The sequence below is a fragment of the Micropterus dolomieu genome, linkage group LG11, assembly GCF_021292245.1.
Source record: "Micropterus dolomieu isolate WLL.071019.BEF.003 ecotype Adirondacks linkage group LG11, ASM2129224v1, whole genome shotgun sequence".
NCBI classification, from domain to species: Eukaryota; Metazoa; Chordata; class Actinopteri; order Centrarchiformes; family Centrarchidae; genus Micropterus; species Micropterus dolomieu.
The window spans coordinates 260,779-266,040 of NC_060160.1; the positions used below are offsets into that span (position 1 = coordinate 260,779).

The window sequence follows — 5,262 nt, forward strand, 5'->3', positions numbered from 1 at the left end:
GTGGCTCAGGTCACCTGTATCTCAGGTCACCTGTATCTCAGGTCACCTGTATCTCAGGTCACCTGTGGCTCAGGTCACCTGTATCTCAGGTCACCTGTATCTCAGGTCACCTGTGGCTCAGGTCACCTGTAACTCAGGTCACCTGTATCTCAGGCCACCTGTATCTCAGGTCACCTGTGGCTCAGGTCACCTGTGGCTCAGGTCACCTGTAACTCAGGTCACCTGTATCTCAGGTCACCTGTATCTCAGGTCACCTGTGGCTCAGGTCACCTGTATCTCAGGTCACCTGTGGCTCAGGTCACCTGTAACTCAGGTCACCTGTGGCTCAGGTCACCTGTATCTCAGGTCACCTGTAACTCAGGTCACCTGTGGCTCAGGTCACCTGTATCTCAGGTCACCTGTATCTCAGGTCACCTGTATCTCAGGTCACCTGTAACTCAGGTCACCTGTGGCTCAGGTCACCTGTATCTCAGGTCACCTGTAACTCAGGTCACCTGTGGCTCAGGTCACCTGTATCTCAGGTCACCTGTATCTCAGGTCACCTGTGGCTCAGGTCACCTGTATCTCAGGTCACCTGTATCTCAGGTCACCTGTATCTCAGGTCACCTGTGGCTCAGGTCACTTGTATCTCAGGTCACCTGTATCTCAGGTCACCTGTGGCTCAGGTCACCTACCGGAGCTCTTACCGGGCTCAGGGCGCGCTGCTGCCCGCAGACGGAGCCCCTTGTCCGGCTTGTGTCGGGTGTTCGGCTGTTGCGTCTCTGTCCCGGAGCTCTGCGGCCTCTGTTCGGCCACAGGACGCTGGTTCGGAGGATCCCGCAGCTTCTGGACGGTTATCTGGACCGATCCGGGTCCTGGTCCGGCTTCAGGTCTCCGACCCGAAAGGAGAGCCCGAGTGGAGCGGATTAAAACGTCCCCGGTGTCCGAGCTGCAGGAGGACTGATCCGGACTGGGTTCAGCGGATGAACCCGGCGGCCTGTCGGTACCGGATCTCGGCTGAGGCCGCATTCTGGCGGTTCTGTTGATCCGGTTCTGATAAAGTCCTTTTATTGACTGTTAGCTAGCTGTTAGCCGCGTGCTAAGCTCAGCTGGTTTAAACTTCCCGCTCCTGCTTCATCCGGGTCCTCGGACGGACCGTTCAACCCTCAGAGTCCCTGAAGAAACTGAAGTTCACCGAGTTTAAAACCGGATCAGGACAGAAACCAGACCCGAACTCACAGGGACACAAACTAACAGCGTTAAACACACAAACAGCAACTGTTGCTGACAACAAAACTACACTTCCGGCTTCCGCCTCCGAGCGGAGATGCTAAAGACGGCAGGAGGTCTCACTCCGACCCGGAACTCAGAGCGAGGTTCAGAGAAACTACATTTACTGAATCACCTACACAAGATATGATGTTTAGTTATAAATTACACAGCAACAGTTTAAACAGCTGAACTACGGTCATTTCTTTGGCAACAACTTTGATGGTTTTAGAGATTTTTCTCCTCTGAATGTTTTTAATATCTGTGATGTTTGTTAGTAACGTTGATCTTTGGACTGCTGGTTCTGAAGGAGACTCTTTGGGCTCTGCAGAATCTGTACAAACCACTGATCCAGGACCGTCAGCTGCAGTCTGAGTTCAGAATGAGCAACATCCTGCTGCACTTTTGTTTTTTTCAGCCTTTATTTGAGATTGCAATGTTTACAAAAGTATAAAAATATTTGTAACATAGCGCACATCAGAAGACCATTCCGGTTCAATAACTGATCTACCAACACAACATTCCATGAAGAGAGATGTGTTTATATAAAATGTCCGCCTGGCAGACATTTTAACAGGTCAGAACAACCTCATGCCACCAGCTTTGATAACACATGAAGAGGTCAAACATTCCTAATGGAGGTTTCTATATAATCGTTTCAGCCAATTTATTTTAAAGGTATAAAAATCCCGAAAGTTAAACGTCTCCTGCAAGAAAAATCTGTAATACACATCACTTTACTGCTTTAATACTCACATAGGATACTTTTACTTAAGTAACACTGTCAATGTGGTACTTTTACTTGTAACAGAGTACTTTTACAGTGTGGTATTAGTACTTTTACTAAAGTAAAGGGTCTGAATACTTCGTCCACCACTGGTGAAACTAAGAAAGGAGGAAGACACACGAGGTTCAAGGTTTGAATCAGTTTACGTTAAACTGTATTTGGGTTTTAAGACACCAACAGTATGAAGACTGTTTCAAGTACAATTTAAAATGGTTGCACAGCTGCTCCCACTGGACAACTAACAGAGGTCTCAGTTAATCAAAATATCACTCAGACTACGAACGACGAAGCTGGCTGCCCTCCTGATGCAGCAGCGGACAGGAAGTTCTTCTGAATTCACAAACAGGCGAACTGGAGTCGAGACTTCTGGAAGAACAGGAGCATCAAGTTAGGGCTGCATTTTCACATGGCACAGGTGTGGATGGTGGAACAGTCCATCCTTTTCAACATTATGAGAAATGATATATTTGAAGAGTTTTGGAAAGTTTCTATTGAGAAAAGATGCAGGAAGCTGAACAAGGCTGGGATGAAAGGTGGAGAAGTCAAAGTACATAATATCTGCTAATAAGAAAACTGAATGTGGGGGTTTCTTTTTGGATGAACAAGCAACTGACTGTTCAACGTTTGGTTTTGGCTGTTTGAGTTGTATTTTGTGTGTTTTTCTAGCTGCCTCTGTTTCTCTCGGTCCTTACTGGTTCATGTCTTTGATCTTTAGCTCTTAGTCCTGCGTTTCAGTCCTGTGCCGTTAGTTTTAGTATTTACTTCTAGTTCCTTGTCTGCATTATTTGAGTTTAGTCTGCTCTGCGTCTGTTAGGATCCCTGAGTTATAGTTGGTCGGTGTTTGTCTGTTTACGTGGGGTTCTGTTATTGTCTGAAATTAGATTCTTGTCTGCTATTTTGAAACTGTCTGTTCCCCCAGGTGTCCCTCTGCCTGCCTCGTTACCTTGACCCCAGTCTCCCGTGTTGCTCCCGCCCCGCTCGTTACCCCCGGGTACAAATGTTTCTGTAGATTCGCTGTGCGGTCACTGTTCGTGTGCCCCGGTCTCTTCAGTGTGTCGTCTTACTATTTCCAGCTCGTCTCCCTGACAGTCTCTTGGTGTTTTGGATTTTTGTTTCGTTACTCATTTGGATTTTTCTGGACTCAGTCTGTAAGTGTGCTCGCGTTTTGTTTGTAAAATAAAGCTCTTTTGAACTTTACCTCCAACCTGCTCGACCCACACCTGCCGTCACAGAGAGGGTGAAAGAGTTGTGCGCTTCGATGAGCAGATAAATCATGTAGACAACTAATGATCTGCAGGCCAGGGAGAAGGTCTGGACTGGATTATGGTTGGTTGTTATGTGTCAGCAGCTGAAACACATTTAAAAAGGTTGGAAGTGATGCAGGCTGAGGCCCTGACACCGTGTCGTGGGGCCCTTCGTCCAACTCCAGTCCCGGCTTCACTGGTAGAGACGCCATATCAGTTCGACGGGAGAAACCGGCGGGGCAGTATAGTGTTAAAGGTCGGGCACATAAAGGAGAGCAGCCTGCAGTAGCTGGACTCATTAATGCGTCAGGCAAAAGGAGGAAGGAACGTTTGATGTTTAACATCAGTAAAAATGGAGGAGCTGGGACTGAGGGAGGCGGGGGGCCCGCAGGGTACTGGTCAGTCGTACCTCCGTGGATGCTGCCCATGCCAAAATGTGATGGCCAACATAAAACATCATGAACGCGCTGACTGAAGTCCCCGAGGGGTTTATCTTCAGATTTACACAGAAGGATCCACAAACTGGGAAGTCGGGTTTTGCTTTTTATATCCCACAATATGAAACTGTGAAGCTCAAGCGACCGTCTGGGGGTGTCGGTGTGTCTACATGTTATATGGGAAGTTCAACCAATGAGAGCAGTATTATGCTCAGATCCAGCCTCAGTGTGAGAAACTGAGAGGAAGTCACCGGGGAGCTCGGCCGGAAAAGACTCGAGCAGGCTGGACGGTCGGTGGGATTTCTGTGGGATCGAGGTGGCAGACAGGGCAGAGTTGTGAATTATTTTGGAGCATTATAGCCTAAATTGTTCTCATTAGTTACTAGAGCGATGGTGGTCTACATTTAAAGTGTTATTTTATAGTGTAAAGTTAGGATCACAGTGTGAAAACTCTACAGCTCTGAGTGTTTGTGCTCCTTCCTGCCCAGACTCAGCAGAAGAACATGTCTGTGAGCAAGTAAGATAGCATGAAAAACACCTGCAAAGGAAAATATAGAAGCAGATTTTGTGAAAATTGTATAACAAAACATACATCAATATAGTCCATCACAGTGAGAATGTCCTGTTTTTAGCACGGAACACAAACAACACCAGTTTATTCCATAAAAGTCAGGTTATGGAAGAAATGGCACGATCAAGCAGAGTTCATGCAGAGGACACAGAGAGGAGGAGCAGGCAGTCAGATTCAGGTGCAGCAGGAAAGAGAGCCAAGAGATGATGTGAAGCCAAGAAACAGAGCTATAAAAGGAGGTCCAGAAGGAGGTGAAAGTCAGTCGTTACATGGTTTTCATGTGGACTCGGGTCTCTGTTCTGCACCGATCTCTGACTCACTCCGGTGGAACTTTTGTTTTCTAATTGGTGTCTGTTTTTGTTGATAATAAAAATGTTGGTAAAAGTTCAAGCTTTCTGGCCCAAGTCTTGAATTGTTCCACGACATTAGAACCTTTTCAATCAAGTTCACCAAGTCTTGAATTGTTCCACGACATTAGAACCTTTTCAATCAAGTTCACCAAGTCTTGAATTGTTCCACGACATTAGAACCTTTTCAATCAAGTTCACCAAGTCTTGAATTGTTCCACGACATTAGAACCTTTTCAATCAAGTTCACCAAGTCTTGAATTGTTCCACGACATTAGAACCTTTTCAATCAAGTTCACCAAGTCTTGAATTGTTCCACGACATTAGAACCTTTTCAATCAAGTTCACCAAGTCTTGAATTGTTCCACGACATTAGAACCTTTTCAATCAAGTTCACCAAGTCTTGAATTGTTCCACGACATTAGAACCTTTTCAATCAAGTTCACCAAGTCTTGAATTGTTCCACGACATTAGAACCTTTTCAATCAAGTTCACCAAGTCTTGAATTGTTCCACGACATTAGAACCTTTTCAATCAAGTTCACCAAGTCTTGAATTGTTCCACGACATTAGAACCTTTTCAATCAAGTTCACCAAGTCTTGAATTGTTCCACGACATTAGAACCTTT

General features: G+C 46.0%; 1 protein-coding gene and 1 long non-coding RNA gene across 3 annotated transcripts in view; one reads left to right on the forward strand and one right to left on the reverse strand.

The window, feature by feature from the left end:
- The first annotated feature begins 1,114 nt into the window (after positions 1 to 1,114).
- The window catches only part of timm9 (translocase of inner mitochondrial membrane 9 homolog), a 7,933-nt gene continuing 3,785 nt past the window's right edge, over positions 1,115 to 5,262 (forward strand). The window contains exon 1 of one of the 2 annotated variants that reach the window (XM_046062683.1): positions 1,115 to 1,355. The gene's annotated coding sequence lies outside the window, so the exon portion shown is untranslated. Of the gene's footprint in view, positions 1,356 to 3,161; positions 3,184 to 5,262 lie in introns of those variants that run through there. The other variant, XM_046062684.1, reaches the window with a different exon arrangement.
- On the reverse strand, positions 2,163 to 4,498 carry LOC123979000. Its single transcript, XR_006827119.1, has 2 exons — positions 3,234 to 4,498; positions 2,163 to 2,401 (listed from the first exon to the last, which is right to left on the reverse strand). It is a non-coding gene; the product is annotated as an uncharacterized LOC123979000 (long non-coding RNA).